General features: G+C 39.5%; 1 protein-coding gene across 2 annotated transcripts in view; it reads right to left on the bottom strand.

Moving 5' to 3' along the window:
- The window catches only part of TIFAB (TIFA inhibitor), a 99,844-nt gene extending 87,321 nt beyond the window's left edge, over positions 1–12,523 (bottom strand). For both annotated transcript variants that reach the window (XM_043986555.1, XM_043986554.1), the window contains exon 1: positions 12,405–12,523. The gene's annotated coding sequence lies outside the window, so the exon portion shown is untranslated. The remainder of the gene's footprint in view (positions 1–12,404) is intronic.
- Between the last annotated feature and the right edge of the window lie 789 nt (positions 12,524–13,312).

Genomic DNA, 13,312 nt, shown 5'->3' with positions numbered 1-13,312 from the left:
TTTAGTCTATATACTGATTATTACTATAGTTAAATCACTTATATAAGGACTGGGCGGGGGGGGGGAATCTCACTCACCCTTTAAAACAATACATTTTTTAAATGGCATTGATAAATTGGAGGAGTTAAAGGATAGTAACGAAGATGGTGAAAGATCTTAAGTTCTTGTCATTTTAGGATAGGTTGAAGTAACCATGGATGGTTAACCTGGAGAAAAGAAAATTCAGGGGTGCACGTTAACTGGGTTCAAGTATTTGAAGGTCTGTATAATTTAGCTCAGTGAGTGCTGGGGAGGGGTTCCTGAGAGAGTAGTTTGACATTCCTTTGTTGATGTTGGTTGTTCTCATAAACTGGACTGCCAGAATAATGAGACTGACAGTGAACTGGACCAGAGTATTTAGCGAATAGAGATGGAATCCTTGGCTCTCAGGAAAGGCATAATGAAAGAGGAGGGGCAGCTAATGGAGCTAGGGGCCAAGTAAAGGGATCTCTCCTGATGGGAGTGGAGACTTATGGGCCCTACCAGGACCCATATGGTCTCTGACCCAGAAGTTTCAGTTGCTACTGAGACAAGCCCCATGAAACAGGAAGAGAACAGCCATGAGGTTGAGAACTCCAATTGATGATAAAAAAAGCTCTAGCCACGCTATCATTTAGCTAATGTACCATCATGGGCAACTTGACACACTTGATTCTTTTGCTACCTCAGTGAAACACTTATATATAGAAGAAAAATCTTACAGTGCAAGGCTATAATTTGAAATAGAATCACTCATTTTCTCCCAGTACAAACACTGAGGAAGAAGAGATAAATGGAAAATGTGAAGCAATGATTACATTTTAAAGAATATTATTAGCCATACCAGACCTCAAACCGTATTATAAAGTGGTAATCATCAAAACAATCTGGTACTGTCTAAGAAATAGAGTTGTGGATCAGTGGAATAGATTAGGTATACAATACACAGTAGTAAATGACCACGGTAATCTAGTGTTTGATAAACCCAAAGATCTAAGCTTTGGGGATAAAACCTTGCTATTTGACAAAAACTCCTGTGAAAACTGGAAAGCAGTTTGGCAGAAACTAGGTAGAGACCAATATCTGTATACCAAGATAAGCTCAAGATGGGTACGTGATGTAAATTTGAAGGGTGATGCCATAAGAAATTTAGCAGAGCATGGAATAGTTTACATGTCAGATCTATGGGTAAGGGAAGAATTTATGACCAAACAAGAGACAGAGCATTAAGAGATATAAAATGGATAATTTTTATTATATATGTGTTTGTATTTATATATATATATATATATATATACACATAAGTTTTTTGCACAAAAAACATGCAGCTAAGATTAAAAGGAAAGCAGAAATCTGGGGAAATTTTTTGAAAGCATATGTTTCTGATAAAGGCTTAATTTCCCAAATATATAGATAACTGAGTCAAATTTATAAGACTACAAGTCATTCTCCAAATGATAAGTGATCAAAAGGATGTGAATAGGCCATTTTCAGATGAAGAAATCAAACCTATCTATACTAACATGAAAAAATTATCTAATTCATTATTGATTAGAGAATTGCACATTAAAACAATTCAGGTACCATGTCATACTTTTCAGATTGGCTAATAGGACAGAAAAGGAAAATAACACATGTTAGAGGGGATGTAGAAAAATTAGGACATTAATGTACTATTGGTAGAGTTGTGAACTGATCCAACCATTCTGGAGAAAATTTGGAACTATGCCCAAAGGGCTATAAAACTGTGCATACCCTTTGGCCCAGCAATACCACTACTAGGTCAGTATCCCAAGGAGATTAAAAAAAAAAGGAAAGGGACTTATCTGAACACAAATATTTATAGTAGTTCTTTTTGTGGTGGCAAAGAATTGCAAATTTAGGGACTATCCATTAATTGAGGAATGGTTGAATAAGTTGTAACACGATTGTAATGGAATACAATGGTCTAAAAGAAATGATGAGAGGGTTGATTTCAGAAAAACCTAGACAGACTTAAATGAACTGATTTCAGAAAAACCTGGAAAGACTTGCATGAAATGAGCAGAACCAGGAGAACATTATACACAGAATAGCAGTATTGTGTGATGAACAGCTATGACTTAGCTATTCTCAGCAATACAATGATCCAAGACAATTCCAAAGGACTCATGGTGAAAATGCTATCCACCTCCAAAGAAAGAACTGATGGGGTCTGAATGCAGATTGAAATATACTATTTTTCACTTTATTTTTTATTTGTTTATTTTGGGGTTGAGGATTTTTTGGTCTGTGTTTTATTTTACATTATGACCAATATAAAAATATGTTTTGCATGATTTCAAGTGCATAACCTGTAGCAAATTGCTTTCCATTTCAGGTAGGTTGGAGGAAAGAGAAGAGGAGAATTTGGAATACAAATTTAAAAAAATATTTAAAATTGGTTTTACATGCAATTAAAAATAAAATATTGAAATAAAATGTCAGTGATGATTTTCATATCACCCAGGTTTCTTTTCTTTTTTTTTTTTTTTGCAGGGCAATGAGGGTCAAGTGACTTGCCTAGGGTCACACAGCTAGTGCGTGTCAAGTGTCTGAGGCTGGATTTGAACTCAGGTCCTCCTGAATCCAGGGCCGGTGCTTTATCCACTGCGCCACCTAGTTGCCCCTATGTTTCTTAATGTATGTCTTGCCCCAGCCCCCTCAAAGAGCAATTTCTTTTAATAAAGAATTTTTTAAAAGTGGGTGGGAATAATTCATAGGACTATCCAACATATCAAGAGGGTTTTACATTATATTCAGTATTCCACACATGTAGGACCCCACTTCTACAAAGAAGCCTTCTCATGTTTGTGTTCACTGTATTCATGATTTCTTTCTTTTTTCTTTTTTTTTTTTGTATTCATGATTTCTTGCAGCACAATTGGTGTCCCATTGTGTTTATGTATCTCATTTTTTTTTTTGGCCATCCCCCAATAGATGGGCATATACTTTTGTAATGATTGGAATGACGCCACCTGCTGTAGACTTACTGTAGCAAAGCTCCGCCATGAGGAGAAGGTGTCTGAGGGCAAGACATCCGGCTCTTTGGTATCAGGAAGTGACATCTGCTTGTGGGAGGAAGAGGGGGCAAGGCTGGCACTCTCGCGCTTTTTTTGTCAGGACTCTGGTTGAGAGTGGAGTGAGAAATGCTCTCTCCCTTTAATAGATAGATGAATCTAGGCCTTTCTCTCTCTCTTTACCAAATTCTTATTCTCCTTAATAAATGCTTAAAATTCTAACTCTTGCTAAAGCCTATAGTTTATTGGCAACCACTCATTAGTTATTTTAGACAGTATAGCTAGAATTTTAGCCCCTTACCAGAGTCCTAACAAAAAAAGCGCGAGAGTGTCAGCCTTGCCCCCTCTTCCTCCCACAAGCAGACGTCACTTCCTGACGCCAAAGAGCCCGATGGCTTGCCCTCAGATGCCTTCTCCTCATGGTGGAGCTTTGCTACAGTAAGTCTCCAGCAGGTGGCATCATTCCAATCCTTTGTTTCCAGTTCTTTGTGACTATAGAAAGTGCTGCAATGAGTATTTGAAATATATAAAGCTTTTTGTTGTTAACCTTCTTGGGGTATATGCCTTAGCAAGACAATCTTTTTGAGTCAAGAGGTATCAATGTTTGGGTTGATTGTTTTTTGCATGGTTCCAGGTTGTTTAAAATTTCTATAACTGCCTTAGCTGGCTCAGCATCTGAAAGCTATTAGCTGGTAAAGCTATGACTGGCTATTAGCTGCCTATCTGAAAAATTATAACTGGCTTATAAGTCCTGTCATGGTCACCATTCTTTTTCCGCTCCTTTCACTCTTCCTCCACTAACTCTCAGTTCTCAGTTCTCTGCAACTGTCAGCTATGCCCACTAACTTCTTCACTATCTCTCACTGTCAGCCTCCCCCTCTTTCTCAGTCCTTCCTTTTCACTGTCAGCCGCCCCCTTTCTCCAGAGCATCCCCCTGCATCTCCTACAACTGACCAACTCCTTTTCCTGCATCTTCACTACGTCCTTCTTTCACTATCCCCGCTCCTGAATATAAAACACTTATCTCTCAGGAACTACGGACCATCCGATGCCCATGCCCCCAAGCTAATTCGTTGGCACCCCAGGGCCAGGCTCAAGGCTGGCCTGGGCAATAAGCCTTCCTGCCAGGCACCCCGGAGCTGGGGGCTGGGTAAAGGAAGCTGGGGCGTGCCTGAGGCCCTTCGTGCACACACATCCCTGCTGAGCAGGGCATGCCCTATGTTCAAGGCTTACGTGCCTGGAGCGGTTCCGGAGATAGCAGTTGTGCTGGGGGAGGGGCAGCCTGTTTGGGGCACCGAGGCTAATTTTAGCCACTTACAGTTGCTTTCCAGAATTGCTGGACTGGTTCACAGTTCTACCAACAATGCATTGGTTGTCACACACTATAAATTGACAAAGGTGACAAAAGATGGGAATAGTCAATGTTGGAAGTGTTATGGAAAGATAGGCATTGTTTGGTGGAACTGTGAATAAAGACAGCCGTTCTGTGAGGCAATTATGAATTATGCAAATAATGTAACTAAAATGTCAGTACCCTTTGATTTTAAGATTCCATTACCATGTTTATATCCCAAGAAAGCCACTGATATAGTCTTCATATAAACCAAAATATGTAGAGAATAGGAAATAAAGTAGTTGATTGGAAATGACTAAACAATCTGTGGTACATGAATGTATTGAAACATTAATATGCTCTCAAAAATGATAAATGTGATAAATATAGAGAAGCATGAAAAAATCTACATACACTAATGCTGAGTGAAGTAAGAAAACCCAATAGAACAATATTTACAATGACTACAACCATGGAAATGGAAAGAACAAAAAAAAATTATAAAGAATAAATGTAGGGGCAGCTAGGTGGCACAGTGGATAGAGCACTGGCCCTGGATTCAGGAGTACCTGAGTTCAAATCCAGCCTCAGACACTTAACACTTACTAGCTGTGTGACCCTGGGCAAATCACTTAACCCCAATTGCCTCACTAAAAAAAAAAAAAAAAAAAAAAAAAAAAAAAAAGAATAATTGTACCTAGGAAGAAGAGATATGAGAAGACATTCTTACGCCCTTACCTTTGCAAAGGTAGAAGATACATTGTATAGGTTTTCAGACTTTTTCTAAGTTTTGGTCAATTGGGCTATTTTTCCTCTTTTTTTTCTTGTTTTTCTCTTTAAAAATCATATGTGTTATATGGAATGCGTCTCTGGGAAGCGAAAGAGGAAGGATATGGGGGGACTGTGGTGATATTTTTTAAAAGACAATTTTTTAATGTTTTGGTGGGATGTCTTTCCTCAGTCTTATCAATACCAACTATTCCCATTTTTTATCATCTTTCCCAATTTGTTGGGTATGAGGTAAAATCTCAGAGTTTTGATTACTATTTCTCTTGCTAGTGATGTTGAAAGTTCAAAATTCTTTAAAGAGCTATTTATTCACATCTTTTGGCCACTTGTCAGTTGGGAAATGGCTTTTGGTTCTATATTTGTGTTGGTTGGTTGCATATCTTGGATACCAAATCCTTAGAGATATATTTGATTGATATTTTAAGAGTTTTCTTTCTTATTCTGATTACATTGATTCTGTTCATGCAGAATCTTTTCAATCTTATGTAGATGAAGTTATCTATGTTGTCTTTTTGTGGTTGCCTCCCTTCCTTGTTTGGCTAGGAATCTCTCCCCTGGTCATTACTGTGAAATATGTATGATGTCCTTCTTTTACAATTTTTAATAGTATGAGCTTTGATATTCAAATCATATGTCCATTTTGAATTTAATTTGGTATCAAGTGTAGGATAGTGGTCTGGACCTGGTTTCTGCCAGATTGTTTTGTAGTTTTCTTAGTGACATGAAAGAGGTTTCCCTTTCTAAGGGAATGGACAACATAATATTGACTAGCCCAGATGGCAGAGTCTCTAGATCAAATGGTGACTCATATGAAGGACAAGGGGTAAGAAATCAACCCAGGGTTTAGCTCACTCAATTAAGGTTTGCAGAGTATGGTGGGTGGGCAAACCCTAGAGGATTCAAGACATAGTCCAGAATAAACTACTGGAGAACCCACCTTCCTCCTTTGCCAAGTCACCCCCAAGTCTGTGTCTTCCAAATAGGAACCAGAAGAGGCTACAGCCCTGGAAAATATAAAGCAGACTGTCCAGCAGTCTCTTTCCTTGGGCCTTCATGACCCTTCAAAGGCCCATGTTTTGAAGGTCTCTGTACAAGAAGACCAGGCTGAGTGGATCCTTTGGTGCATTAAGAGGTAGACAAAGGGGGCAGCTGGGTGGTGCAGTGGATAAAGCACCAGCCCTGGATTCAGGAGTATCTGAGTTCAAATCCAGCCTCAAACACTTGACACTTAGCTGTGTGATCCTGGGCAAGTCACTTAACCCTCATTGCCCTGCAAAAAAAAAAAAAAACAACCCAAAAAACAAAAAAACCCACAACAACAACAACAAAAGAGGTAGAAAAAATAAGTGATTGTCAGGCTGCTGGAGTTCCAATTTCTCCCAAAGAGCTATTCATTAGGCCATTTTTGAAAAGCAGTTGCTGACTCTTATTGGACCCTAGTTATTACTGAACAGATGACATAATCCCTTTTTGTCTATAGTTGTTGATTATTAGGAATCGAATAAACAAGAGAATCCCTATAACAAAATGGGTGGAACACAGGAAGATTTTATTGCGAAATGGAAATGGCACATTAAAAATCATACTTATCTGGGGCCCTCCAGTATTAGTGCCCTTCACAAATAGATGTTGACTATGCCAGAGACTGAGGCTGTGGAACCTTACCTCCTCCCCTAGTCCAATGGGCAAACACCTACTGAGATCTGGCTCCATGGGCTACAAGACAGGCAAATGCAGGTAGACTTTGGCAGCAACTATTCCAGTAATGTGGGAAACACTAGGGAATAGAGATCCTAGCAAGCCCTTCCAATGGGTTGAGCCCCAGGTTTCATGGCATGTGAAAGAGCTTTTAGAGATGAGGCAGAGAAGATATTTGTTTACACTGGGTAATGTAAATTCCTTAGTACTGGCCATATACCTAGACAAATGGTCTGGAGTTTGTAAAGCACGGGATTGGACAAAGGCTCCTTAGTTTCCTGGTCACCTAAGGTATAAGACATATGAGATCTGGACCTCTCAGATTTGGTAGGTTCCTAAGACTAATTAAGTCACCATACCCTGCCCTGCTGACCAGATGGGCTTCCATAAGGGGGAGAGATAGATAAGTGTCACTGTAAACTTGTTGCATATTTTTGTTATATGAGAGCCAAGCAAGCCTTTGTTAACTCTTCAGTGACTTGCAAGGTCCTCATTTCATCCTAAAGCCAAACCTGACCTGAAAGAGTGCTGACATTTGACCAGCCTCTATAAGTCTGTCATGTGTAAAAGGGATTAGACTTGTTGCTCCTTGTAATCTGACTTCATCTCTCAAGGAAAACTTTATACTCCAAAATTATTACCAATTATCTATTACCAATATCATTTTCCTTAAGCCTCAAGCTTCCTGATCTCTCTGTAGCAGGTAACACTGTTAGCCACATTTCCCTGTATTTCTCTTTTTTGGGTTGTTGTGACTCTTCTTGTTTCCCCTCCAAATTGTCTAACCCCTTTGTCTCCTCCTTTGCTGGATCATCATCTATATCATGCCATACCCCAATTATGGTTGTTCCCTAGGATTCTGTCTTGGTCCATCTTCTCTCTTCTCTACAATCTCTCTTGGTGTCCTCATCAGCTCCCATGGATTCAGTCACCATCTCTTTCCAGAATACTCCTAGATGCAAGCCACATCACTGACAACCAATTGAATGTCCCATGGACACCTCAAACAGAATTCATTGTTTTGCTCCCCTATTTGTGTTGAAGACAACATCAATACTTCTGGTCACTCAGAAACCTCTGAGTCATCTCTGATTCTCACTGACCTCATACTAAACAGTCAGTCTGTAATTCCACCTACATATTTCTCTCATTGGTTTCCTTCTCTTTTTGGTTGTCTTCTCTTCTGCTAGTTCAGGCCTTCATAATTCTCACCTGATCTACTGCAATAGCTTTCTAATTGGTCTTCCTGCTTCATCTCTCCCTGTTTCAATCCAACCTCACATAGCTGCCAAAAAGATTTCCAAGGCACAAGTCTAACTATCTTACTCCCCTGCTCAATAAAAATCAATAGCTCCCTATTATTTCTAGGTTCAAATACAAACACTCCTGTTTGGTATTTAGAGCCCTTTATAACCTGGTTTTGTTTTGGGTTTGTTTTTGGTTTTTTTTGCAGGGCAATGGGGGTTAAGTGACTTGCCCAGGGTCACACAGCTAGTAAGTTTCAAGTGTCTGAGGCTGGATTTGAACTCGGGTACTCCTGAATCCAGGGCCGGTGCTTTATCTACTGTGCCACCTAGCCGCCCCCTATAACATGGTTTTAATTACTTTTCCACACTTATTATACATTACTCCTTTTCATACATTCTATGGCCTTTTTGCTATTCTTATCACCTGAAATAGCTCCCATCTTCATGCTTTTGCTTCCTCCACGTTTGGAACATATTTCTTCCCCATCTCCACCTCTTGGAATCCCTTGTTCCCTTCAATGCTAAACTCCAATGTTACCTCTCAGATGAATCCTCCCTAGATCTCCCTAACTGCTAGTTTCTCCTCCAGACATAAAACTGTATTTTGAACAGTCTTACATTTACATGTTGTTTCCACTTCACCTCCCTGAGGGTAGGGGATGTTTCATTCTTGTATACCTTAGGACCTTCCACAGTGCCTGGGATATAATTGGCATTTAAGTACTTTCTGATTGATTGATTCTATTTGACCCCAGAAAACAGAGCCAGGAGAAATGGGAGAAAATTGCAAAGAGGCAGACTTAAATTTGATGTTAAGAAAAAGCTTCCTAATAATTAGGGGTGTCCCAAAGTAGAATAAGCTATCTCTGCAGGCAATAGATTTCCCCTCCTCCAGGCTCTTCAAAGACAGGCTGTGTGGGCATTTGTCAGGTATGTTATAGTGGGGATTTCTTTTACAGGAATGAGCTACCTAGCCACATCCCTATCATCTCTAAAATTCTTTCATTCTGTCATTTGCCTAAATTCCCTGGCTCTGGCTTCAAACTCAGATTTGGTTCAAACCTCCAGAATACTTTGACCTGTTCACAGCAGATGAAAGAAGCAGAGAATGCTAAAGATCATCTTGGTCCATTCACTTCTTTTTATGGAGGAAGACAATGAGGTTCTGAAAGAACTCATTTGTCCAGTGCCATGCAATTAATTAATGACAGACTATGGATAAATGGATATTTTATAAATTTCTGGTGTGTGTAATAAATAAAATATAAATAATAAATAAATCACATAAATAAGAGGGTTAATTTTTATTTGGCTAATTGTAACAGATTCTTAGGGCCAGCATCTTCTTGTAATGCAATGAGCTATACTGTAAGCCCCATCACATGTTCTTAAAACCAGAGAAACTACATGACAACACGTGTTTAGTCCCTAACACAGGCAGAGGCTTTTCTCTCTGCTCCAGCTCTGTCAAAGTTTTCTTCTGAAACAGCACCCTCTTTCTCTCACCCCAACATGGATTACATGATTTGAGATTCAGCTCAGCATTATAGCCATTTGTTCTTCATTTACACAAAAACAGTCAACCCCCTGTAAAGGAACAGGAGAACATAACCTTTGTTTGACCAAGAGGCAAGTTGGCCTGGGCAGGAGGAAGATAAGCCTGGCCTCTCTCTCCTTGCCTCCCTCCCTCCTCTATTATTCCAGCTCCTTTGACAAAGTAGAATTGTCTGAATCCACAGGGTCAGGCTTGGCAGAGTATTTGACTGCAGTTGGAATTTTTCCTCCCTGTTTGAGACTTGATGGTGCCTCACAAAACCTTTGTCCCCATCCCTGGGCTTTCCACCATTGTGTCACTTGACCCAATTTACTTCCATGAAATTTTCAAGTAAAGTCATATTTGGATTTAGAGAAACAAAAGGACAAAACCAAAGACCTAAAGGGAAGGGGTCCTGGGTTTAAACTGAGACAAAGAAGTCCGTATCCAGGTTTTCGCCTCAAACTTTGGAAACTACTCTTCCCTACCAGTTCCTAAAAGGGTGTCAGCTGTTTTAAGATACGAATTTTCCTAGATCATCCCACCAAAAAAAAAAAATGTGCCATACTGAAAATTGCACTGGACCTGGTGATAGGAAACGAGTATAAATTCTGGTACCAACACTTATTATCTATGTTACATTGGGAAAATAGCTTAATTGTTCTGAGACTCAGTTTCTTCATCTGTAAAATATTTAATCCACCTTGTCAGACTATGGTGAAGGAAGTACTTTGTAAATCTTATTGCTTTAAGAATATATGGGATTTTCTTCATCGTCATTATTCTTACCCAGGAATTCCTGTAATGGTGAAAGTTACCACATGAGCTTTAGAAAAATTGCTTTTGTGATGGTATGGAAAATTGATTAGAGAGGGGAAACACCTGGTGGGGAGTCTAAGAAAGAAAGATATTTCAGTTGACCAGGTGAGAGTTAATGAAGGCATGAAATATAGTTGTAGCTACATGAGTGTCAACAAAGGGATGTCTACAAAAGATATGGAGGTAGAAGTAGCAAGATCTGAAAATTATTTGGCCGTGTGGAATGAATAAGACTGAGGAAAAGAGAATAAAATTGAGATTTTGAGTCTGGGTAACTGAAAAGATGGTGGTACCCTCAACAGAAATAGGGAAGTTTGGAAGAGGGGCGTGTTTGTGGGGAAAGATTTCTGTTTTTAGAGATTTCGAGTTTGCAATGCCTACAAGACATCCAGTTTGAAATAATCTGATAGGCAGTTGGCGATGGAAGACTAGAACCTTAGAGAGTCTGTGGTTGGATATATAGATCTGAAAATCATCTACATAAAGATGATCATCAAACCCATGGGATACAATGAGATAAAAAGTGAAAGAATGTAGTAAGAAAAGGTCCATGAGAGACTTTTGAGGTTACCTAGAGTTAAATATATGACATGGATGATAATTCAACATAAGGAACTGAGATGGAGAAAGAGCTAGGTGGAGAACCGAGAAACAACACTGTCCTGAAGACCTAGAGAGGAAAGAGCATTTAGGAAAGGATGGTCAACAGGCTAAAAGAAGCAAAGACCTCAGTAATGACACTGCATAGATTATGTATTTATTCTTCTTTGTACATGTTGTCTTTCCAAAATAGAACATAATCTCCTTAAAGACAAGAGCTATTTCATTTTGGTCTTTATATCCCCACCACAGTACCTGGAATATGGTAAACACTTAATAAATGCTTGATGCATTCATTAAATAAATATATGAGAAAGTAGGTAAAAAGTCCAGTTGATATTAAATAATTTCATTGTGTCCAGTATAAATTTCAGTGCATCCTGAAATCCCTCCAGCCTTCCTCGAGCCTTTGCCCCTTCTACCTACTCTTTCTGTCCCCTACACTTGGCATCCTGCCAGGGCTCCAGCCGGGCACTTTCCCTTGGTCCCTGCTGCCTCCTTCTTTCTTCCTCCCAAACTTTTTCCAAAAAGAAATCAGTTCTAAATGCAGGGCTGGCCCCAGGGAGCCAGTGCTAAGGGCAACAGATGCCTCCGGAGCCCTGCAAAGGGGCCAGTGACTGAGTTCAAGAGCCCATATTTAAAGAATCTCAATACTTCTGGTCAGACGATGCTTCTTTCTATGTGTGTGTGTGTGTGTGTGTGCCTACACATATATGCTTGTGTAATCTTGAGCAAATCAATCAATAAGTATTTATGAAGCATCTACTATGTGAAAGGCATTGTGTGAAAATAATGAAACAGTCCCTGCCTGGTCACTAAAACCCTGCAAGCCTCAGTTATCCCAGCTGTTTGAAATGAGGCACTTGGATAAAATGACCTCTGAGGTTCCTCCCAGTTTCTTTGAAATGATGAATTAGTCCAGCTTGGATTTCCAATTAGGTAAGGACTCAGGAATAAGAATTCACATTTCTTCTATATCACTTTAAGGTTTCTGAGTTACAGCCAGGATTAGAACTCTACTCCTTCACATCTCTTATCTACAAGTTAAGGCCCCCTTCCATTATACCCCGTGATCAAGGGGAACAGAGGAGAAGTTAGGAAGAGAATAAGAAATGATCATTAATAATAACTAACATTTACATGGCACTGTTAAATTTGCAAAAGATTACATATATTATTTCGTTTGATCCCCATAATCCCCTTGTAAGATAGGTATTATTATCCCCATCTTTCCCAGTCCTGCTGACTTTAACAAAAAATCAAGAGATACAGACAGACAGACAAACAGACAGACAGAAAGACAGGGCAAGAGAGAGAATAGCTCTTACCTAGGCAGAAGCAGGCTATAGTCCAGGGAGGCAAGGAAGTTAGGAGCTCCTAATACTTACATGAGGGGTTTTGGTCTGAGCTACATACCCTTCCCTCAGTCCAGCCAACTTCCTCCCTGTGCTACCACTGATTGGCAAGTCTTCTCAAGGCCACTGCTCAACTTTTAAAGGCATATACACTGCCTTCTCTGCCAATCTCAAGTGCTTTTGTGTGAAAGTATGAAAGTAAAGGCGATCGCAGTAAACACTATTATTCCATGTGCAGGGGAAGACGAGAGAAATGGGGGAAGTATAGTAATAATAATAATTTGGTTTGGGTTGAGCAAGAACCTTTAGTTAAATGTTTTGAAAGGCTCATTTTGTAACTAGTTTGTTATTTAAAAAAACCAAACCAAACAAAAAACAGTGTGCAATATAGTTCATTGATTTGGAAGAAATATTAACTCGTTGCTTCCAAGATGACATATTTCTGGTATATTTCTGGAAGCATAGTACATAAAAATAATAGCAGGTCATGGAAAAATCAAGAGGAATATGTGGTCTTTCAAATCAGGTTGTAGAAATTCAAAGGCTTGCAGTCAATCATTTAAAATGAGAGGTTAGCTCTTTTGAAAACAGACATTTCTATCATTACGTTCTTAATGCTTCTTGCCTTTCTCCAGGAATAACAGCTGCTTCCCTAATATTTCGGGGTCAACCATAGTGCTTTGTTACAAGGAATCAGAAATTACATAGAGGATACTGCCTTCGTCCAGGGCTGTTGTGGAACTACTGTGAGATTCTTAGAACAGTCTGAAAAGTAGTGAAGTGAGTCCCTGAGAACTCTCCTGCTCAGGAAGAGGTTTGCAGGTGTACAAATGGACAACGAGTATTCCTACTTTCTGCTGGTGGTTTGGGGAATACTCTTG

Source organism: Dromiciops gliroides, chromosome 2 (genome assembly GCF_019393635.1).
Source record: "Dromiciops gliroides isolate mDroGli1 chromosome 2, mDroGli1.pri, whole genome shotgun sequence".
NCBI lineage: Eukaryota > Metazoa > Chordata > Mammalia > Microbiotheria > Microbiotheriidae > Dromiciops > Dromiciops gliroides.
Note: the sequence above shows the minus strand (reverse complement) of the source record. Positions and strands in the feature narration are given on the sequence as shown.